Source organism: Anomaloglossus baeobatrachus, chromosome 4, assembly GCF_048569485.1.
Source record: "Anomaloglossus baeobatrachus isolate aAnoBae1 chromosome 4, aAnoBae1.hap1, whole genome shotgun sequence".
Lineage (NCBI taxonomy): Eukaryota > Metazoa > Chordata > Amphibia > Anura > Aromobatidae > Anomaloglossus > Anomaloglossus baeobatrachus.
The window spans coordinates 293,204,853-293,230,009 of NC_134356.1; the positions used below are offsets into that span (position 1 = coordinate 293,204,853).

Consider the following 25,157-nt stretch of genomic DNA (forward strand, 5'->3'; position numbering starts at 1 on the left):
TTATCGTTACTTCAGCAGTAACGATGTTGTTCCTCGTTGCTGCGGCAGCATACATCGCTATGTGTGACGCCGCAGGAACGAGGAAGCTCTCCTTACCTGCCTCCCGGCCGCTATGCTGAAGGAAGGAGGTAGGTGGGATGTTACTTCCCGCTCATCTCCGCCCCTCCGCTTCTATCGGGCGGCCGCTCCGTGACGTCGCTGTGACGCCGCACGGATTGCCCCCTTAGAAAGGAGGCGGTTCGCCGGTCACAGCGACGTCGCCGGGGAGGTAAGTATGTGTGACGGGTCTGGGCGATGTTGTCCGGCACGGGCAGCACTTTGCCCGTGTCGCACAACAGATGGGGGCAGGTACCCACGCTAGCGATATCGGTACCGATATCGCAGCGTGTCAAGTAGCCTTAAGATAAAAGTAAAACTATACGTGTTTGGTGTCAACAAACTCGTACGGACCTGAGGAATCATAATGCCAGGTCAGTTTTACCATAAAGTAAACATGGCATATAAAAAAAACCAAGAAACACAATTGTGCAATTGCACTTTTTTTGCAATTTCACCACACTTGGAATTTTATTCCCATTTTTCAGAACTATATGAGGCAGAATAAATGGTTTCATTCAAAAGTGTGAGTCTCTCACTTTTGGAAGAAGGGGGATGAAAAAAACAAAAAGGAAAATTGCCTGGGGGAGAAGGACTTTAAGGGGATCAGGTCAAAACTGACCAGGTCTTGGTTTTAGTTCATTCTCGCTTTTTTGAGTAATCACGTTTATTTTTTTTTCTACTTTTTGTTTTTAAACCCCCATACAGGTCCAGAGATATTGGGCCTTTTCATTTATTGCTAATTTTTATGGACTTTCCAAAGGGACATTGCTCATGGGATTTTCTGGGGACATGTCCTTAGGTCACTCTGTATTATTGGCAAAGACCATAAAAGTAGCACTAAATAAAAAGGCCCAGATCTCTGAGGCTGTATGTTTCATCAAAAAAAAACACAACCCAAAAATGTACGTTTGCAGCAGGAATAAAATAATAGCAAAAACTGGTCACTTTTTACCCGGTGACAGGTACTCTTTAAATACCTCAGCAAAACTAATTTAACAACTGGTTTCTCCAAATTGAATACAAAGGGCCACTTACTGGCTACTGCAGTCTGAGAATTATTCAACCTCTTCATCATGACAGGTGCCTTTAGTACTCTTTTGATCACCCCTTGTCTGTTATGACCTGCTGCTAACATGATTAATAGAAAGACACCAACTTGACACCAACGTCTGGCAGCGCTCCTCAGAACTTTTAGCCCATTCCTGATGGACAATGTTATATAGTTCAGTAATATTCTTTGGGTTGGCAGAACCTTCTTCATATCCCACCAAAGAATTGCCATAAGGTCATGAGGCCATGAAGTCATAAACCCCACAAGAATCTTCCAGGACTTTGTCTCAAATCAAGATATTGATGGAATCATTGTTTTTTAGGAAGATACAATGATGCACAGGCTTCAGCTTCCTCACAGAAGACATGACGTTATCTTCTAGGATTTCCCGATATGTGATTGAATGCAGCCAAATGTTTATAAAGAAAAAAAAATAAGAATACATAAATAAATAAAATAAATATATATATATATATATATATATATATATATATATATATCTCTCAAGTCACCACCTTTTTCCAGATTTAGAATTTAAATATAAATAAATAATAATTATATATTTAGAATTGCGCATCGTTAACCCCTTCACTGCCTTTTGATTCTCTAGGTTTTTTGTTCTTTTATTTTTTTGGCTTGCATCACCATTTTCTGTGACCAGTAATGTTCTCATTTGTTACGATCTGGGGCTATGTGATGGCTTATTTTTTGCATCCTGAGCTGACGTTGTTACTGATACCATTTTGGGTAGATACAATGTTTCGATTGGTTACCATTCCATTTTATTGCAATGTTGTGATGACAAAAAAACCCACATTCTGTTTTGATTGTTTTTCTTGTTACGCCGATTACTGAGCAGATTATTCTATTTTATATTTTGATAGATGAGACATTTCTCAATGCAGCAATACCAAATATGTGTATTTTCTTATTTTAAAGGTGGATAAAAGGGGGTCATTTGTTTTCTTTTAAATTTTGTAAAAAATTTTTATACTTTTTTATTACATTTTACAATATTTAATAATCCCATCAAGGGACTTGAAGCTACAATCATCAGATTGCCTGAGCTATACAGAGCAGTATATCAGCCACAGTGGGCAAATAAGTATTTGATACGCTGCCGTTCTGCAAGTTTTTCCACATGCAAAGAATGGAGAGGTCTGTAATGTTAATTGTAGGTACACTTAAACTGTGACAGACAGTATACAAAAAAAAATAATCCAGAAAATCACATTGTATGAATTTGTTAAATAATTAATTTGCATTTTATTGTATGAAATAAGTATTTGACACAATAGAAAAACAGAAGTTAATACTTGGTACAGAACTTTGTTTGCAATTACAAAGGTCAGACATTTTGTGTAGTTCTTGACCAAGTTTACACAAACTGCAGCAGTGATTTTGGCCAACTTCTCCATACAGATCTGCTCCAGATCTTTCAGGTTTTAGGGCTGTCGCTGTGCAACATTGAGCTTCAGCTTCCTCCAAAGATTTTTTTTTATTTGGTTAAGGTCTAGAGACTGGTTAGGCCACTTTAGGACCTTGAAATGCTTCTTACGGAGCCACTTCTTAGATTCCCTGGCTGTATGTTTTGGGTCATGGTCATGCTGGAAGACTCATCCATGACCCATCTTCAATGACCTTACTGAAGCAAGGAGGTTGTTTTCTAAAATCTCACAATACATGACCCCATCCATACTCCCTTCAATTCGGTGCAGGGGTCCTGTCCGCTTTGCAGAAAAGCACCCCCAAAGTATGATGTTTCCACCCCCATGCTTCACGGTTAGGACAGTGTTCTTGGGATTGTACTCATCTTTCCTTTTCCTCTAAACACTTGCGAGTGGAGTTGATACCAAAAAGTTCTATTTTGGTCTCACCTGACTAGATAACCTTCTCCCATGCTTCCTCTAGATCATCCAGAGGTTCACTGGTGAACTTCAAACGGGCCTGGACATGTGCTGGCATAAGCCTGGTGACCTTTCATGACCTGCAGGATTTTATTCCATTACGGCGTGTCTGGGCTGATTTCTGACCTTTCGCAGAATTATCCTTACCCCATGAGGTCAGATCTTGCATGGAGCCCCCAGACCGAGTAAGACTGACAGTCATCTTTTATGTTTCTTCCATTTTCTAATAATTGTGACAACAGTTGTTGCCTTCTCACCAAGCTGCTTGTCTACTATCCTGTAGACAATCACAGCCTTGTGCAAGTCTACAATTTTGTACGTGGTGTCCTTAGACAGCTCTTTGGTCTTGATCATAGTAGAGATGTTGGAGTATCATTCATTGTGAGGACAGGTATCTTTTATACAGATAACGGGTTCAAACAGGTGCAATTAATACAGGCAATGAGTGCAGAGTAGGGGGGCTTCTTAAAAAAAACTTTAAGAATTCTTGCGGGTTGGTAGGTGATCAAATACTTATTTCATGCAGTAAAATGCAAATTAAGTATTTAAAAATCATACAATGTGATTTTCTGCATTTTTTTATTCTGTCTGTCACAGTTGAAGTATACTTATAATAAAAATTACAGACCTCTCCATTCTTTGTAGGTGGGAAAACTTACAAAATCGTCAGTGTATAAATACTTATTTTTCCCACTGTATGAATAGCAGAAATCTCAGTCTCATATTAATGCAGTCCCTCACCCGGTGTTCACAGGAGGAATTTTCTGACAGATACAGGGGTTATCAGCAGAACCCTGGCTGTCATAAGAACCCATTGGTTCCCCGCGATCACGTCATGGGGCTTGCTGATGGGCGCAGTTAATGACGTGCCCCTCGGCCAGCAGGTGTTAAATCCCGCTCTCAGAGATTGTCCGATCCACCCACGGTTGTTAGAGGCACATGATGTCTGATCATACATTTTGTGTAGATGTAACGGGGAGCCGGGGGCAAGGAGCAGTAGTGGTAATGAACTCAGGGGATAATATGCTGCAGCGAAGCTGCTCAGTAACCCGTTGCCTTCCGGTTGCTGCGTTACTACAAGGATGGCTTCCATACAGTCCATTCTCATACTGAGGCAATAAACTGCACGCAGTAGTAATCTTTTCAAGCAACAGAACTTTACTAGGTTTCTTCTCCATCACACATATAGGACTCATCTTCTGCACTTCACTTCTGGTCCACTCAGTTTCTACAACAGTTATCTTCTCAGCTCTCCTTCTCATCTGTTCAGTAGCTGCAACATCTAACTCCTTCACTATCCGGACACCGTCCCTGGTCCCATTAGGGTTCCTTCTAAACTCCACTGCATAATTCAATTTGATGGCTGACCGACTTCCTGGCACCTGGGCTCTTGACGTGCCCACTAGGCTCCTCATTCTCCTGGCTGACATGGCACTGTGTGACTGACTCCACTAATCCTAAGGTCCTTCCCTTTCTAGACAGGGAGCCACTGACTTGTAGTCCCGTCAGGGACGTCGTAGGGTATTTGTAGCCAGGTAATGGAAGGCCTTGCCTGTACCCCGCTTCTGGCGCCACAATTACACGATCCTAAATGTGCAAGTTTCCATGGGTCCGTATACGCAGGGGCGACCTCCCTTGGGTCGGTAGATTAGGTGATCAATATGGGCAAGAGAGATTTGGGCTTTTTCCCTGTAGTAGCTGCTGCTGGGGACTCTCCTGCTTTTTTTTCCCTGATACTGGCCTTTTATAAGCTCTCTCCTCCTCTGCTTTAACCCCTGAGTTTCCTAGCCAGGACTGCCAACCCTAAGCCACACTTCCACCTGGTGGCCCCTTAACACAATCTACATCCTGACAACATATTACACTTTAAACAATAGTGTGCTGTCCACTTCTGCAGGGGTGGCCATAGCCCTGACCCCCTTACATAGAGAAATATGCAGGCTCGGCGTGCTAGCCCATATCAAAAGGCAGAGATGTGACTTTTGACATAAATATACATCAAAAGTGGTGAAAGGGTTAAAGGTCAGATCTATCAAAATATAATAGTAGACACATTAAAAAGGAAAAAGTACGTGCAAGGCAAATATCTAAGATAAAACCACATTTTTATTAATAAATCTGAAATAAAATACATAAATAGTATTATTTTAAGGACAACACAAGATCACAAATATACAGACAAACGGAATGGGAAAACATTTGGACAAAAAAATACACACTGTAATTTTAAAGTCTACCACAACAAGGCAGTGTATACCCACTAGTGCAAAAAAAAAACAAAAAACTAATTTTTGTTTGTAGCCAAGGATAAACAACAAAGCAAATTAAAGAAAAGCCAAGGAAGAGAAAACACTTTTTGACTCTACAAGCATTTGTGGGGTCTCATTGCAAGCCTGTAGAAATGCTGAGAACACTAGATAAAAAAAAAAGAAAAACCTTAAAGCAATCACATAAACCAGAGTATCATAGTGATACAGTCAGTGGCAAAAGCAAGAACTGCAGGAACCAAGGACGTACCACACCTGATTTGAATTAGAGAGTCATTTACCTGTATTTCGTAAAAAGAAAAAAATGAAAACACCAGAATTGCTGTATTTTACTAATCCAAAGAATCATGTTGCCATGCCTTTTTTTTTTACTGTACAATGATTGCTGTAAAACCAAAAACATGGTGCAATTACATTTTTTTTTTTACACCATTTGCATTTTTTTCCACCCATTTTTCTATTCATTACATGGTAAATTAATTATGTCATTCAAAACTACAACTTATCCTGCAAATAAACAGACCCTCATTTGTCACATGTTGGTGTAAAAATAAAAAAAAGGTACAGCTTTTATTAGAGAGGAAAAAACAAAAGCACTAATGTCGCGGGCGGAGGAGGGGACGCTGCGCTTTCCCACTGCTCGGGTCCGGCTGCTGCTGCTGCTCGGTGGTGGCTCGAGCGGTGGGCCGGATCCCGGGGACTCGAGCGGCGTTCCTCGCCCGTGAGTGAAAAGGGGGGGGTTGATTGTGGGGATTTGATATTGTCCGTGACGCCACCCATGGTTGTGGTGAGATTGGTGACACCACCGCTGCTCTGGACGGGGATCCCGGGAGCGATGACAGGGAGCAGCCTGGATGTTAGTTCTCCCCTCCGTGGGTAGGGGGTTGGTTGTCCCGGGGCCTGGTGATGGGGTAGGGTTGGATGGCAGGCGGGTTACGGGGCCTGGTGAGGTGCAGGGTCGTGGGGGCAGCACTGTGCCGCACGGCACAGTGGTACTTACTCAGCCAGTAACACAGAGACTCCGGTAAAACAAACGGCTGGATGGACGGGTCCCACAGACGGCTGCGGTGTTTCTCCTCCTGGCAGGTTGATGGTGACTGCCTTTCCCTGCACCTGTGTAGTGTGTACGGTTCCAATGGGTTCCCACCGGTAACCCGCTCCCCAGCTTGGATATCTGCTGAAGGAGCCCCTTTTGCCCGCAGGCTCTGGCCTTGGGAACCATAGCCTTGGCGGTGACTGTGTTTCCCTCTAACGGTTGGACTGTTGCCTTCTATCGGGACTTGGCTGGGAAACCCAGGAGGTTCCCTTCGCTTACGGATTTGACAAATTGCACGGCGACTCCTAGCCTTGTCGGGGTCCATAAGCCCCTGCCGGATGGTGCTGGCTTCTCTTTGCGTACCGGTCCGGTACCGCCGGGCCACCGCCCGTCCACGGTCCTTACGGCTAGCTCCAATAGGCCTCTCCTGCAGACGGTCACCACCGTCTGCCAACCTTGCTGTTCCATCCGGGCCACACACCTGGACCACTTTCTGTCTGCTCCTCTACCACTTCACTCCTTCCACTTCAAACTCTAAAACTCAACTCCCTCCTTTTTCCGCCTCCAGGACTGTGCACGCCTCGGTGGGCGGGACCAACCGCCTGGCCCACCCCCTGGTGTGAACATCAGCCCCTGGAGGGAGGCAACAAGGATTTTGTTTGACTTAGGTGTGCCTGACCGGGGTGTGGGGTGTGTTGGTGTAGTACCTGTGACGTCCTGGCTTGTCCAGGGCGCCACACTAATACAATAGAAATAAGATTTTTTCCTGTACATTTAAAAAGAAAACTATTTTATGCCCCTAATTTACATCCTATTTTTAATTATTTAGGTTTTTTTAATTAAATGTTAAAAATATATTGTGAATTTACAGGTGATTAGCGCTGCAATGTAATAAACTTAAAGGGAACCAATCACCAGAATTTTCCTATATAAGCTAAAGCCAGTGCTATACTGGCACTATCAGGCTGATTCTATACATACCTGTAGTGGTCAGCTCGGATGTTTTAGGTTTTGAAATCCAAGAAAGTAAAGTTTATAAAATTAGCTGCTTGTTGAGTGACAGCAGCAAAGGAACAGATAATATATGCATACTTATCCCCTCCCCTTGTTAGAATTAGTATTATGTAATCGATTGACTTTGTCTCTTGCAGGACCTGTGTGAGGTCATACCCATGTGACCTGGTATCCAGCCTTGTTGGCTGAGGCTCCGCCTCTTCTGGTCACATGGGTATGAGCTCACACAGATCCTGCAAGAGACAAAGTGAATTGTTTGTATAATTCTTATGCTAATTCTAACAGGGGGAGGGGATAACTATGAATATATTATATGCTAATTTTATAAACTTTAATTTCTTGCATTTCAAAACCTAAACATCCGAGCTGACTGGTGATTTTGTAGTACAATGCTAATGTTACCTTTTAAATAGGGCTTAAAGAGACCTTGCATGATCAGTAAGTTTTATTGTTCTACCTAATACTGTTATCCCTGCTGTAAACTCCATAGAATTCAGTGTCTGGTGCACCCTAGTCAAGTGTATGTAAATAAAATTTGCATATTCACTGCTCCCACCACTCCCCTCAGTGTATTCAGTATCACTTCTGAAAGGTGGGAGGCAGTACAGTTGGGGGCAGCAGTGCAAATTCAGTTCAGATTTACTATCACTGATGCCAGCAATGTGAGATGGGAGGAGGGAGTAGTGCATATGCAGTTTGCATTTTCATATGCTTGACTACTTACTAAATCACACTGAATTCTACTGAGCTTACAACAAGATAACAAGATAAGGTAGACCAATAATACTTAAGGCCCCGTCACACTAAGCAACATCGCTAGCAACATCGCTGCTAACGAACAACTTTTGTGACGTTGCTAGCGATGTTGCTGTGTGTGACATCCAGCAACAACCTGGCCCCTGCTGTGAGGTCGTTGGTTGTTGCTGAATGTCCTGGGCCATTTTTTAGTTGTTGCTGTCCCGCTGTGAAGCACAGATCGCTGTGTGTGACAGCGACAGAGCAACAACTAATGTGCAGGCAGCAGGAGCCGGCTTCTGCGGAGGCTGGTAACCAATGTAACATCGGGTAACCAAGAAGCCCTGTCCTTAGTTACCCGATATTTACCTTTGTTACCAGCCTCCGCCGCTCTCACTGCCTGTGCTGCCGGCTCCTGCTCTGTGCACATGTAGCTGCAGGACACATCGGGTTAATTAACCCGATGTGTGCTGTAGCTAGGAGAGCAGGGAGCCAGCGCTAAGCAGTGTGCGCTGCTCCCTGCTCTGTGCACATGTAGCTGCAGCACACATCGGGTTAATTAACCCGATGTGTGCTGTAGCTAGGAGAGCAAGGAGCCAGCGCTAAGCAGTGTGCGCTGCTCCCTGCTCTGTGCACATGTAGCTGCAGCACACATCGGGTTAATTAACCCGATGTGTGCTGTAGCTAGGAGAGCAAGGAGCCAGCGCTAAGCAGTGTGCGCTGCTCCCTGCTCTGTGCACATGTAGCTGCAGCACACATCGGGTAATTAACCCGATGTGTGCTGTAACTAGGAGAGCAGGGAGCCAGCGCTCAGTGTGCGCTGCTCCCTGCTCTCTGCACGTGTAGCTGCGTGCGCTGGTAACCAAGGTAAATATCGGGTTGGTTACCCGATATTTACCTTAGTTACCAAGCGCAGCATCTTCCACGCGGCGCTGGGGGCTGGTCACTGGTTGCTGGTGAGCTCACCAGCAACTTGTGTAGCGACGCTCCAGCGATCCCTGCCAGGTCAGGTTGCTGGTGGGATCGCTGGAGCGTCGCAGTGTGACATCTCACCAGCAACCTCCTAGCAACTTACCAGCGATCCCTATCGTTGTTGGGATCGCTGGTAAGTTGCTTAGTGTGACTGGACCTTTACTGATCCTGAAAGGTTTCCTTAAGCCTCACTTAAAGATAACATTAGTATTGTACTAGAAAATCACCTGACAGATTCCCTTTAAGGTGGATTCTAGGGTCTGGAATTTAAGAGTGACTGTAGAGCTTGATTGGAATAGTCACTACAGTAAAGGTTTTGGACTTGCTGGGCTAAGGCTGCAGGTGGGGCATAGTGTCCTTCTTGCTCTTCTTGTCGTTGCTGGAAGGCGAATGCGCAGTAGGATGCTGAAGCCAGTTTCTTTAACAGAGCATATTAGTGTACAGGAATGAGGAAAGACGTGATCTATACAAGTGTAACATTTCTTGGCTAGTGCCTGAGATCACTGACACATTGAGATATCACTCATAGAGAGCTATCTCACCAATGTTATTGGTTGGCACCTTTTCAAAATTGTAAGTAAACAACTTTGTTTCAAGCATGTGATGCCCGCTCAAACTCACCTGTGGAAAGTAGCAGGTGTGGGCAATATCACACCTGAAACCAGATACAAAGGGGAGAAGTTGACTCATTCTTTTTATTGTGTGTTTTTTTTGTGACACAATGAGCATGGAGAACAGAAAGAGAGCTGTCAGAGGACTTGAGAACCAAAATTGTTGCAAAATATCAACAATATCAAGGTTACAAGTCCATCCCCAGAGATCTTGATGCTCCTTTGTCCATGATGCGCAACATAATCAAGAAGTTTACAACGCATGGCACTGTAACTAATCTCCGTGGACATGGACGGCATAGAAATTTGATGAAATGTTGCAATGCAGGTTAGTCCGGATAGTGGTTAAGCAGCCCCAAACAAGTTCCAAAGAAATTCAAGCTGTCGTGCAGGCTCAGGGTGCATCAGTGTCAGCGCAAACTATCCGTTGACATTTGAATGAGATGAAAGGCTGGCAGGAGACCCAGGAGGACTCCACTGCTGACACAAGGAAATAAAAAAGCTAGACTGCATTTTGCCGAAATGTACGTGGGTAAGCCACAATCCTTTTGGGAAAGCATATTGTAGACTGATGAAACCAAGATAGAGCTTTTTGGTAAAGCCCATCATTTTACTGTTTACTGAGCCTACAAACTTACAGCCTGCAGTAACCCTCAGTCCTCCATAGCGTTGTACGACCATCTCCACCCTCACCTACTGTATCCTCACCCATCCTTTGTAGACTGTGAACCCTCGCGGGCAGGGTCCTCTTTCCTCCTGTACCTGTCTGCGCATTGTAATGTTTAGGATTATTGTACTTGTCCCTATTATATATATACCCCTTTTCACATGTAAAGTGCCATGGAATAAATGGCACTATAATAATAAAAAATGATAATTATTGAAAACAAAATGAGGTCTGCAAAGAAAACAGCACAGTACCTGCAGTAAAATATGGTGGATAGTAAAGATGTATTGGGGTACTTTTGCTACCTTTGGCAATGAATAAGTTGACTGTGTGCAAGGCATCATAAATCTGAGGAAAGCCAAAGGATTTTGAGTCGCCATGTAGTGTCCAGTGTCAGAAAGCTGTTGTGTCTTAGATCATGAGTCTTCCAACAGGATAGTGACACCAAACATTCTTGAAGAAGCACATAGAAATGGATGGAAACAAAGCACTGGATAGTTGTGAGGTGGCCAACAATAAGTCCGAACCTAAATCCCATTGAACCCCTGTGGAGAGATATTAAAAGTGCTGTTGGATGAAGGCGCCTTTCGAATATGCGAGAGATGGAATAGTTTGCAAAAGATGAGTGGTCCAAAATTCCAATTGAGTGGTGCACGAAGCTTGTTGATGGATATAGGAAGCGATTGATTGCAGTTGTGTATTCCAAAGGGTATGCAAACAAATATTAAGTTCAGGGTGCCAACAATTTTGTCCTGCCCATTTTGAGGGTTTTATGTGAAATTATGCCCGATTTGTCTTTTTTCTCAGTTTTTTTTTTTGAGTTGTTCCAATACACACAAAGGAAAAAACGTTTGTAACAAAAAATGTGGAATTGCAATAATTTTCTGGGAGAAATACTTAATTTTCTGGAACAATATCAAGGATGCCAATACTTTTTAGTCATTACTGTATAAGATTATCTAAGCACAGGAAAATTTTTATCAACAGATCTGATGGTGGAACTTATTAATATTCCAAGATCTCTTAATTAAAATATAAAAACAAATTTCTTTCTTTATTACAAGGCTGCAAAGTTAAGGAAATGTTTTCCTTTTAGTTAATACCACTTGCTGAGTAACCTTAATAGATTAATATTTTGTCAGCATTCATTACCAGAGGCTTCTTTTTTGGTGTCAAATCCTCCTTCTCACGATAGTTCAATATGCGGCCTATGACAGTTCTTGGATATTTACAGATTTATCCTTATCTGCCCTTTTTTTCAATCATTTGCCCTATAGAAAAAAAATCTAAAATATAACTAATAAAAATGTAAAAAAAAATAGCAAAATGGTTTTATAGGATGTGCATATATTATATAGGTAGGCAGATTCACTGCTGGAGTTGGCACTCCCAAATGTTCTGTAAATTTGTTCATTAATGGACGTTCACATAAACCATGGTATCAAACAGTGTAAAACCACAAGATCTTGCCAGGTATTGCTATTACTAAAATAAGACATATGTAAAGCAGTTCTATAGCAGTTAGTGGCATAAAACCTCTTAACTCCCCTATGATAGGTTCTCCTAAATTCATTGTGTACAATATTTTCAGTTTGGTTTAACGATAGCTGAATTAATTAATTTTTTCATATCATGTGTGATACATCTTGTGATGTTCTTGTGACTTGTTTAATTTTGTGGGTGTTTGTGCCAGAAATACCATGGAAAATTTAGAAAGCAAGAGAATTATGATTAAAGGTCTCATCGCTACCTATTAATGGAGAAAAGTCCACCTTACTACAACAACTAGATTAATCTCAAAGGATTTATGAAATATTGATCTTTGAAATATCTTCATGTTCTTAGTGTCCAAACAAACAAATGAAGTCAAATAGACAGATAACATAAAGGAAATTGGAGTAAATTTTGTGAAATTTATGCCAGAATGTTTTAATAATTAAGAAAGCTCTCAAAAATTAGTAAGAAGTCTAAAATTTGTGACAAATGGTATTTTGTACAAAATTTTGAGATCATTTGGAAAAGCCCCAGCACTTTTAATTTTTTGGCACCCCAGCAGCCCAAAAATTAACGAAATTTATTAGGAAACTTTATTAAAGGGAGGCTCAGGTAAAAAAAATGCTATTAACTTATTATTATTATTACTACTATTAACCTGCAGACATGGGATTATTCTGTAGGTTAATAGCGTTTTGAAGTTGCCTGGTGCCAGAACTTAACGCCCCGCTGCCGGGAGGAAATTAACTTTTTTCCTCCAGCATTGGAGCCTGCTGTCAGTCAGTGCCGGGGTGTGGTATAGTTGCCACTCACTATCCACTGAGTGGTCACTGAGGCCACTGCGGCACCACCCCTGTGACTGAAAACCCAAGGCTGCCGGGACGAATAAAGTTCACTTCTTCCCGGCAGTGGGGCTCTCAGTGTGGTTGGTGGGCAGGTTCAGAATACTATTAGACTGCAGATTAACTCCATATCTGCAGCTTAATAGGATTTTGTATGTGACATTTTCCCTTTAACAGGCTCTTAATATGTTTTCCACACCTTACTGATGCTCCTGTAGTTTTGCGGTTAGAGCAAGAACTCCACTTTCTTTGCATGGTTCTTTTATTCAGACAAACCAATTTAATGGTTTGTTGTGGGAATCCCAACCACTCATAATGGCAACATATTGTAAAACGCCAATCCTACTTTGTGGAAAATTTCCAAGTAGATTTTAGGAACATACAGTTGAGCTTTATCAATCTATATATGTGCTATCGGAAAACTTTTTCTATATTTTGCTACCAATTTCACTTTTTTTTGGAGCGAGATTAAATTAATTATATATTTCTAAAGTTAATACATGCAGAATTATTAGTAGATTTTTCACAAAATTGGTAAATACAGATTTATGATGGAGGGCAAATAACAATGCACATTTGATTACTATTATTATTATTATTTATTATTATAGCACCATTTATTTCATGACGATTTACAAGTGAAAGAGGGTATACGTACAACAATCATTAACAGTACAAAACAGACTGATATAGGAGGAGAGAGGACCCTGCCCGCGAGGGCTCACAGTCTACAGGGAATGGGTGATGGTACAATAGGTGAGGACAGAGCTGGTTGCACAGTGGTGTACTGGACTGAGGGTTATTGTAGGTTGTAGGCTTGTTGGAAGAGATGGGTCTTGAGGTTCCTCTTGAAGCTTTCCACGGTAGGGGAGAGTCTGATATGCTGAGGTAGAGCGTTCCAGAGTATGGGGGAGGCACGGGATAAATCTTGTACGCGATTGTGGGAAGTGGAGATAAGAGAGGAGTATAGAAGGAGATCTTGTGAAGATCTGAGGTTGCATGCAGGTAGGTACCGGGAGACTAGGTCACAAATGTAGGGAGGAGACAGGTTGTGCATGGCTTTGTAAGTCATGGTTAGTGTTTTGAACTGCAGTCGTTGGGAGATGGGAAGCCAGTGAAGGGATTGGCAGAGTGGCGAGGCTGGGGAATAGTGAGGGGAGGGGTCCTGGGGTGCAAGGGTGTTGGAAGGGAGGCCAGAGAGCAGGAGGTTGCAGTAGTCGAGGCGGGAGATGATGAGGGCATACACTAATGTTTTTGCTGATTCTTGGTTAAGGAAAGCACGGATCCGGGAGATATTTTTGAGTTGCAGTCTGCATGAGGTGAAGAGGGCTTGGATGTGTGGCTTGAAGGACAGAGCAGAGTCGTGGGTTACTCCAAGGCAACAAGCTTGTGAGACTGGGGAGAGTGAGCAACCATAAAGTTTGATTAAAAAGGCTTGTTGGAGGAGATGAGTGAGGAGGAGGAAAGACAGTGAACTCTGTTTTGTCCATCAACTTTGATGGATAGGCTTGGTGGAGGAGTTGAATGAGGAGGAGGAAAGACAATTCAGTTTTGTCCATGTTAAGATTTAGGAATCGCGCAGAGGAGAAGGATGAAATAGCAGACAGACATTGTGGAATTTTGGTTAGTAGAGGGGTAATGTCAGGTCCAGAGAGGTAGACCTGTGTGTCATCGGCATAGAGATGATACTGAAAGCTGTGGGACTCTATGAGCTGTCCCAGACCGAAGGTGTAAATGGAGAACTGCAGGGGTCCAAGAACTATGGTTCTTTATATTCATATCCCACTAGAAAAACTGTCATATCCTTATTCTGAATTGATTGTTGGAATACACACCGGATCCAGATTTAAACACTATTTATTAATAATGTTCCTGACACTTCCTTATGGCATTAAATAGGTGATATATGTATGATGTCCACGCTCAGCAAGGCATCCTATAAATAGAGAATAGAAAAGGCAGTCATGCAGACAAATGGCTGCTCTTCTCAGACCTGAGCATGTATTTTAGCCCAAGACAGCAGTTTTTCTTCAGAATAAATTGATTATACAAGGCATTAAAACATATTGGCCATTCAGCATAAAGATGGAGTTAACTATAACAAATATATTAGCATTTCAAGCGTGCACATCATTTTTGCTGACTTTTAGCCTGTTTGTGCTTGGCATAAAAATATTACCAGCGGCTATTTATAAATAGGTTAAGTCATGAGAATGCAGAGGCAAAATGATATTCCTTTAAAGACAGTTACTGAAAAAGAAATGGACTAAAAAGGTAATTTTTTATCATTGGCAATATTCTAACTTAATAATAGAAGCAATCATGTAATTTGCTAACCCACATTTTTTAACAGACAAAACATAAAATTGATATTCATATTCAACAATGGCTCATCCCCCTAAACATTATGGCATACAATTTTTACAAAATTGAACCTTAATGAACTAAGTTCTCATTTCCAATAAGGGGTTTTGCCACGAACAAAGTACATTTATCAATAGGTTTTGGAATATTAATAATTTCCACAATTGGATGTGTCAAACAAATGTTCCTGAGCTTAGATAATCTGATACAGTGCCTTAAAAAGTATTCATACCCTGTGAACTTTTTCCAGATATTTTAAAGTTAAACCCAGAAACATAGATGGATTTTATTTGGATTTTATGTCATCCACCAACACAAAATAGCAAGTACCGTATTTTTCAGAACATATGACGCACTTTTCCTACCAAAAATTTGTGAGGAAAATAAGGGGAGCAGCTTATAACATGAATGTAGCTTACCGGGAGGTGGAGAATGGATACTGTGTTCACTGCAGGGCACTGTGCTGGCTGCGGTGTGGGCTGTGCTGGTTGTGGTGGGGGCTGAGATGCTCTGCCGGCAGAGCGGGCTTCAAATAATCGCGCCCGGAGTCGGCGCGTGCGCAAATGGAGCTCCTGGCTCAAGATCTCATCTGTGCACATGCTGCCTCTAGCCCATTGATCTCCCAGCAGTGGACTTAAGGAAAATGGCGCCCAGAGGTGGCGCGTGCGCAGATGAGATCTCGGCTTGTCATTGAGCCGAGAGCTCAATCTGCGCAAACGCCAACTCCGGGAGCCATTTCTTTGAAGCCCACACAGCCGACAGAGCATCTGTGACACCCGCCCCACCCCCTGCTCCACACAGCCAGCATAGCCCCCACTGCAGCCAGCACAGCCCCCACCACAGTGCCTGCAGCATCGCCCTACTCCAGCACCGCCCCTGCCTCTTGTGACACCGCTCCACCACCGCTGCCGCCCCCTCTCCGGTAAGACACCACTGGAGTATAAGATGGATCGCATTTTTTTCTTTTACCTTTCTCATCTCTAAATTTGGGGTGCATCTTATAATCCAATGCATCTTATAAAACGAAAAATATGGTATTTATGAAGTATAAAGAAAATTATTTCATGGTTTCCTAAATATTTTAAAAGTATAAATCTGAAAATGATGACGTACATTTGTAATTTTGTATTCAGCTCCCTGATAACCCCAAATAAAATTCTGAGTGACCCATTGCCTCCAGAAGTCTTGTAATTAGTAAATTTGACTCCACCTATATGGAATTTATTCTCAGTATAATTACAACTGTTCTGTGAAGACCTCAGAGGTTTCTTTGAGAACATTAGGGATCAAACAGAATCATGAAAACCAAGGAACACACAAGCCAGGTCAGGGATAAATTTGTGTAAAAGAGTAAAGCAAAGTTAGGTCTGGAGGAGATGCAGAGATCCACAGCTCAGATAAGAGAATCTGTCCACATGATAACTATTAGGCGATGTTCAGACATTCATTATGTGGTCTGTTTTACATCAATTTTTGTAAGTCAAAACCAGGAGTGGATGAAAAATGCAGAAGAGGTGAGTGATGTGTTTTTATTATACTTTTCCTCTGATTATTCCTCTCTTGATTTTGACTTACAAATACTGATGTAAAATACTGACCAAATATAAAACATGTGAACGTGGCCTCAGTCATAAACGCCACAAATCTGGCCTTTATGGAAAAGTGGATAGAGGAAAGTCGTTTTTGAAAGCAAGCCTTAAAACTTCCCGTCAGCATTTTTGCAAGAAACCACTTAGGGGACACAGCTAGCATGAGGAAGCTCTGGTCAGATGAAACCAAAGTTGCATTTAGCCCAAAAAGTTCTAAGTGCTATATATGGTGGAAAACTAACATTGCACACCACCCTGGAAACACTATCCGCACCGTAGCTTTCCTGGAACTACGCTGCTGGCAGTATTTTGAACGGTAGTGCAACTCCAGGGGAGTTCCCGTCGCGATGTCATCATCAGACAGTGCCAGCATGTACGTGCATGAAGAAGACATGGATCCCGGTTATGGGATGTGTGCTAGTATATACAATGCAATGTGGATGCTCATGCTGTAAATAGGGGCCATGTGTGGGCTCATACTGTATATAGGGGGCTATGTAGAGGGTCATGCTGTTTATAAAGGGTTATGTGGGGGCTCATACTGTCTATAGGTGCTATGTGGGGCTCATACTGAATATAGAGGGCTATGTGAGGGCTCATGCTGTATATAGGGGCTATGTGGGGCTCATACTGCATGTAGGAGATATGTATGTGGACTCATACTGTATGTAAGTAGTGCTGTGGTGGGCTAATACTGTATATGGAGGGCTATGTTGGGACTCACTCTATATGGTGGCTATGTGAGGGCTTGTATTGTATACAGGGGCAATGTGGAGGGCTAATACTGTATATAGGGGATTATGTGGGATTATATGGAATGCTCTACCTCAGCACATCAGACTCTCACCTACCGTGGAAAGCTTCAAGAGGAACCTCAAGACCCAACTCTTCCAACAAGCCTACAACCTACAATAGCCCTCAGTCCAGTAGACCACTGCGCAAGCAGCTCTGTCCTCACCTATTGTACCATCACCCATTCCCTGTAGACTGTGAGCCCTCGCGGGCAGGGTCCTCTCTCCTCCTATACCAGTCTGTTTTGTACTGTTAATGATTGTTGTACGTACACCCTCTTTCACCTGTAAAGCGCCATGGAATAAATGGCGCTATAATAATAAATAATAATAATGTGGGGATTCACTGTATATAGCGGTTATATGGGGGCTCATACTGTATATAGGGGGTGCTGAGTGTGGACCCATACTGTATATAGGGGGTGCTGTGTGTGGATTCACACTGCATACAGGAGGCTTTGTGTAGGCTTATTCTGTATATAGGGAGTGTCAGCATACTTATTTCTGCTGAATATTAAGTGATACTTTTAATATTAACATAAAACAATAAATTTAAATAATATTAAGTAGAGTTCATTTCAGCCTATTGGCTCCGCCTCCACAACAGTCACGTATTCTCATGTGGCCCTTCGCGAAATTTCATTTCCCACCCTTGCTCTATTATGTAATGTGCTATGTTATGTATAATTCTGCAGAAAAGTGAAAAATATTTGCAGCTGCAAATGTGCACCTGATTGCTAATCACGTGTCCTATCACATGATCTATCAAAAAAGGATCATGTCACATGTCACATGATATAGCAGGCTGGAGGGGGGGGCCTCACCTTCTAAACTGCCCAGGGCCCTGCAGTAGATGTAGGTCTTTTTGGTAGGACCCATATATGCAATATATATTTTATATATCCTGTCACTATATCATTAAAAGGAATCTGTCACCACTTTGACCTTTCTAAACTGTTAATATGGGCATACAGGTTATAGACTGCTGAAAAAAGTCCTACCTGTGTGCCTTATATCAGATGCCTTGTTGTGGACAAATCCTCTTTCACCACTTTATATAAATGAGCTCTTCCAGGCTATATGGAGGATGCTGCCTGGAAGATAACTCCACCTCCAGAGATTATTTTAAATAAAAGGGGCATTACCAGTGTGAGACAAGTAACTGACACAGAACAGGAGAAATTAAATTTGACTTCTTGCAGACATATTTTTGCAGCTCACTGAGCTCTGCTACATTGAAACAATATTGCAACACTGTCTGCCTGCAAGCTAGAGGCTAAAGCTGAGAGGAACCTGCAGATGTGTCAGATATTATCACACACAGCTCAGCAGTGAGAGCACAGGGCGGCCAGCAAACATCACACTGCTAACACCGCTTTTATTTAAAATAAGCTCTGGAGGCGGAGTTATCTTTCAGGCAGCATTCGCCCCATAGCATGGAAGAGCTTGTTTATATAAAGTGATAAAAGATGATTTATGCACAAGGCATCTAATATGAGGCATACAGGTAGGCCATTTTTCAGCATTCTATAACCTGTATGCTCATATTAACAGTTTGAAAAGGTCAAAGTGGTTACAGATTCACTTTAAGAACCATCTTCAGTGTAAACAAGAACAGTCACAGAAAGTGATGACATGGCCCTCACAGAGCTCTGATCTCATCATCATTGAGTCTGGTATTACATGAAGAGAAAGGAGGATTTGCACAAATCTACATCTACAGAAGATCTGTGGTTAGTTCTCCCTGATGTTTGGAACATCGTCTCTGCTCAGTATCTTTAAAGACTGAATGCAAGTATATCTTGAAGAATTGATGCTCTTTTGAAAGCAAGGGGTGCTAAGACTTGTCCATCCAAATAATTTAATTTCATTTTTTATTTTGGTCACTAAGGCTACATTCACACTTCTGTCTTTTTCCATCAGTTGCCATCCATCGCCTTGAGGAAATACAGTATCCTGGAATATATTTTGCAGGAATCCATTTTTTCCCCATATTACCGACAGATTGTGACTGATGGCATTGCATCCGTCCCGCTATGGATTCGTCGTGGAGTGGCTGACGGGCGGGAGCAACGCACAATGCAAAGTTTTTTGTGTGCAGTGGATCATTTTTTTACTGTGAGCATGCCCACAGTAAAAAACAATGATCGACTGTAAATTGAGTTCCAGTTCCAGTGGCCGGAACGATCAGCTGATCGGCCGGCGGCCGGCTTTTGTGAATGATCAGCTGATCGGCCGGCAGCCGGCTTTTGTGAGCGATCACCTTTCAAACAGTAAAAAAAAAACCAAAACAACGGATTTGTTTTTTTGCATTAGTCACATCAGTTGTGCCACTATCTGCAACACATCCGTCGCATCAGTCACACAAATGATTGTGAATGATGCAAAAAGTCGAAAGTGTGACTGTAGCCTTACTTTGCAATTTATTAATCCATACAAATAAACTCAACAATTCTGTTTGAAAGCATTCTTACTTCAAAGCAATTTTTTCATAACTGCCTAAAACATTACATTAAGCACAGTATGGTAAGAAATGGGGACGACTCTTTAAATTAGGTAACTACATTACGTTCTATAATATAACAATTTGTAGGTGCTCTCGTATTCACTGGCTTACCTTTTTTACTTATTGCGGACTGTTCTAGAGTTGGTGAAGATATTTCCTCCAGCAAAGTAAGATTTAACTATTTGTTTTTTTATCTAGTGAGATGAACAAATGAAAGTCACTGCCGTCTTTCCATATAGACAACAAGCTACAATCACAAGTACAAAAACCTCCTAAATTAACCCACGTGAAGCAATTTTGTAAGAACCTGAGTAAAGTGCATCTTTTAAGACTGTGAAAGCATAGGTACCCATTAAGCGAGGCCACAAACGCCTGTAGAATTTGCTCATGGCGCACCCTTGCATTATTCGACAAAAGATATCATACGGTCACAGCCACAGCATGTGTATCCTAATTGTGCTGTAAAGAATTGTACTTAGGATACATCATAACCTTTTGAGCAGTTCTCCAGAAAGAACTTTATAATGCTATTCCATGGGTGCATTGCTAAATCAGTCCTTGGAGTATTTTGAAGATTTTCTTTTCAAATTTGCAATGTCTTCTTGACTGCTAAAATGAGTACCATGCTGCAGCAATCACGTGTGTATATTCTGCACATCATCAATACAGAATAAATTTACAAGACCTACAGGACCACTGGAAAAGTAGAAGACTTACCAAGTACATATATCTAATATTTTTTTATTTTACCCTATTCCCCTACCTTTTTGGGGGGATGACCCTTTCAATGTTCATTATCTGGAATTAAATGTGTTACATCAAAATGGTTATTTGTAGCTTTGGAAATTATTAGATTGTGCAGCCGCTGAGAATGGAGATTACTACTTCTCACAGGGAGAGGGTGCTGTGTCCCTTCCAACACTAGAAAGTATTGTGATATGTTTTATGTCAGAGGGTTCATATGAACATTCATTTCATCATTCATTTCTTATCGACATCTAAACATTATGGAAGATACATTTACATAGAATATCCAATCTCATATGCGCAAACAAAAACATACTGGGGAAATATATGAAGGGCAGTGTGCCAAAATTGTGGTGTGAAATATGACACATTTTAGCGCAAACCATACTTATATAAGATTTTTGGGCCTTGCTAGTGGGGACAGGGCCATCACTGATACAATAGAGTTTCTTCAATTTACGGCACACCACTTTCCGGACATTGCAGCAGTAGGCTATGTGCCCACGTTGCGCATTTGCATGCAGTTACGCTGCGTATTGCACTGCAGCGTAACTGCATGCGTCCTGCGTCCCCTGCACAATCTATGAAGATTGTGCATAATCCATGCCCACGTTGCGTTTTAGAATGCAGCGATTTGCATGCTGCCAAATCGCTGCGTTCTAAAAAGCAACATGTCACTTCTTCTGTGCTTTTAGGTTGTAATGTCGGTCTCTCTCTCTGTCTGTCTGTTGGTCTTTCTGTCTATCGGTCTCACTGTCTCCCTGTTGGTCGGTCTCTCTCCCTCTGTCGGTCTATCCCTCTCTCCCCTCTCTCATACTAACCGATCACTGACGCAGCGCTGCACAGCTGTCACACTGTGGAGGCTTCTCCAGCTTTTGAAAATGCCGGCCTATCATTATTCAATCTCATATTCCCTGCTTCCCCCACCCACCGACGCCTATGATTGGTTGCAGTCAGACACACCCCCATGCTGAGTGACAGCTGTCTCACTGCAACCAATCATAGCTGCCGGTGGGCGGGTCTATGTAGTGCAGTAAAATAAATAAATAAATGATTAAAAAAAAACAGTGTGCCATCCCCCCAATTTTGATACCAGCCAAGATAAAGCCACATGGCTGAAGGCTGGTATTCTCAGGATATGGAGCCCCACATTATGGGGAGCCCCGCAGCCTAAAGATAGCAGCCAGCAGCCACCCGGAATTGCCGCATCGATTAGATGCAACAGTCCCGGGACTCCACCCGGCTCATCCAGAACTGCCCTGGTGCGGTGGCAATCTGGGTAATAAGGAGTTAATGGCAGCCCATAGCTGTCACTAAGTCCTACGTTAATCATTGCAGGCGTCTGAGACACCTCCAATGATTAACCTGTAAGTGAAAGCAGATAAACACATAAACCCCAAAAAATCCTTTATTTGAAATAAAAGACAAAAAAACACCCTCTTTCACCACTTTATTAAAATCCCCAAACACCCCTCCAGGTCCGGCATAATCCATGAGGTCCCGCGACGCATCCAACTCTGCTACATGAAGCTGACAGGAGCGGCAGTAGAACACCGCGGCTCCTGTCAGCTCCACGCAGAAACTGAAGTAAGTCACACTGTCAGCAGAGACGTCACTCAGGTTACCCATGGCCACAGGTCTCGGGTGGAAGACTCGAGCTAGCCATGGGTAACCTGAGTGATGGCACCAGTGATCACATGGCTCACTTCAGTCACTCAGGAGATTTGCGGTCAACGGTGAGTCCTTCACCTGTGATCGCAAATCAAGCAGAGGCACACAGACAGAGCCGCGCGTTCACATTGAAGTCAGGTGAAGTTCATCCTAGTTCATTCTGATCGTGCGGCTCTGTCTCGCAGCAAGTCATACTCTTTTTGACAATCCAGTCCCAGTCGGCTCTGCTGCAATTCTATGGGGATGCAGCAGAGCTGAGTGGGACCGCTCTGTCAAAAATGTGCGTTCTGGATGCTTTTCCCATGGCAGAGCAAGCATCCAGAATGCATGAATTCTGCAGGAATTCTGCAGTTAAAATGCATCTCAGAATGCAGCTTTTCGGCTGCGTTCTGAGACGCTCATGCAGTGACTTACACGCTGCGTAATAGAATGCACCATGGGCACATAGCCTTAATCTTTCCAGTTACTTACTTTTTGGTTTGGGCCATGCAGGAAAGCTAAGATATGCCAAATTTATAAAAAGACATGTGCCTATTAAAAATATTCTGCCTTTTACTCCAGCTCTCTTTTGAATAAAGTCGACATATGAAACCTAGGTCTAAGTAGATGTACCTCCATGAAAAATTACAGAGACACACAATCAAGTGTTTTATGGTCACCTATTGTCACAGACAGACTTGGGGAAGGGCCGGCACATGGCAAGACACAAGAGGCAAGGGGTTCACCACAACATATGAGGAGTACATCAGGGACACTTTAACAATGGTGGCCCCTGGCGCTAGGGAGGGGGATGATGAGACACTTCCTGCACTCACCAGCAGCTGCACTCTGCATTCCTAGCAAGTCCTATACAGGTTCCACATCTGTGGACGAGCAAGATATCTGAAGCTCTAGGAAGCCCTGCGACAACCATGACTAGTGAGCTGGCAGGTGAGGATCTCTAGTCCCACCGCTGCACTAAAACAACATGAAGGAAAGATACGACAGACAAGGAAAACTACAAAGGATAAGGTTTAACTTCACCACTGCAGTCAGACACCAGGAGTACAGCCTACACCACTTCCAATGACAAAGGACACAGCAGCTCCTTCCACCTCCAGGCCTAACTTCAAGATGAATCAGAATAACTGGTCCCCTCTACTGGGAAAGGTGACCATATATAGGGGAAGAGAGTAGTCACCAATTGGAAGCACCTGAGGCCAGGAATCAGAAGCTGCTGGAAAGGAAAACTGACATTAACTCTACAAGCACCAAAAGAAAGGAAAATATGTTTAATATGAGGAGCCTCAATTGGCAATGTGAGAGTCTGGCCCAGATCCTGTCACAAGTGCCTAAATGCAGAACGACGGCCGTGACACCTATCTAAAAATATGTATTATTAAGAGATGTTTTTCATGTAAGTATGTATCATCATTATAAAATGAATACTGACTAGTGTGAAGGCTTGATTTTTTTTTTTTAGCATGGGATGTTTTTTTTCTATTAACTAGATCTCAGAGCAACATAAAACACAGCTCACCAGGATGTCCATTAAATGGGCACTGTGTAATTCTCCCTTTCGCTACAGGAATCACGAACATGCACATTGCTGCTCTTGTTACAATAATAGATATTCGCAGAGTTTCCCAGTAGCAGGGGCCCCCCACAATCAGCAGCTCTCAGGGAGAGCTTGGATTCTAAAATGCTTCTGATAGATTCTTGAAATGAAATGTTATGGATAGTTCTCAGCTATTACAAAATGTTTCATAATTCTAAAATAAATGATGTTATTTCTGAAGGATAATAAACTGAACAACTGCCATCTATATTTCAATTGGGTTATATGGCGGCTATAGATGGGGGTCATGTTGGGGGGGGCACTTTCTGTTAGGCATAGCAGTGAGTAGCTGAAAAGAACAGCTCCCTGTCATGTCCCCACAGGAGTCCGGTCCTGCGACTTTTGCTCCGATCGCCAGACGACGCAGTGTTCCCACCATGGATAGTGCTGGTGATGGGAGATGAGTCGGTGCCCATGGCTCTGCTAAGCACAGGCTCCGCTCATCCACTAGGCTGCGTTTCCCTGGAACCTGCAGTACCACTGGCTGACTGTAGGTGGCGTGTGTCTTCCAGCTGAAGTTGCCATCATTCACCTGCAGCCAATGGGAAGACACCACACCCTTCTTATTCCCCCTCCTGTCATGTGACCACTGCCAGAGATAGTTCTGTACTCCTGGTTCATGTGCTGTTTGTATTTTGACTCCTGTGCTTGTTTTTTGACTACCCTCCTGCCTGGCGTTTTTGTACCTTGCTGCCAGTTCCGGATTTGACCTCTGCTTTGTCTCCTCACTACGCCCTTGCCTGCCGATTCTTTTCCTGTTTAGCATTTCCTGGTTTTTAACCCTGCCTGACTACCACAGACTACAGTCTACCACAGATAGTGATCTCTGGGGCTCTGTGTAATTCCAAATCCCTGTATATGGGTTAAAGGGTTGCGGAGTTCTCGGGGTCCTGCTTTGTGAGCGGCTTTTCTCTAGACTCCCCTTACAGCCAAGTCTGAGTCTGTGACTCCAGGCAGGCGTTACACTAACTGGATTGTGTGATCCTACATTTGTCCTGAAACACACATCGTTTGCGTTTATCACTTAATTACCATGAATTCTGACATGTGGCAATCAGCTAAAAGTTTGGCAGACTACTTCTTTGGGGAAATGGTAAGGACACTGATTAAATACTGTCATAATGTATTCTTTCTAGTTCACATCCATAGATAAAGAGTTAATAGATAAAAAAAAAGTTCAGACAGTCTACGTGCGTC

The 25,157-nt window shown here is 42.8% G+C and overlaps 1 long non-coding RNA gene across 1 annotated transcript in view; it reads left to right on the top strand.

The window, feature by feature from the left end:
- The window catches only part of LOC142301477 (uncharacterized), a 68,767-nt gene extending 47,963 nt beyond the window's left edge, over window positions 1-20,804 (top strand). Inside the window, exon 3 of the long non-coding RNA XR_012752811.1 lies at window positions 20,144-20,804. This is a non-coding gene — a long non-coding RNA (uncharacterized LOC142301477). The remainder of the gene's footprint in view (window positions 1-20,143) is intronic.
- Window positions 20,805-25,157: the final 4,353 nt, after the last annotated feature.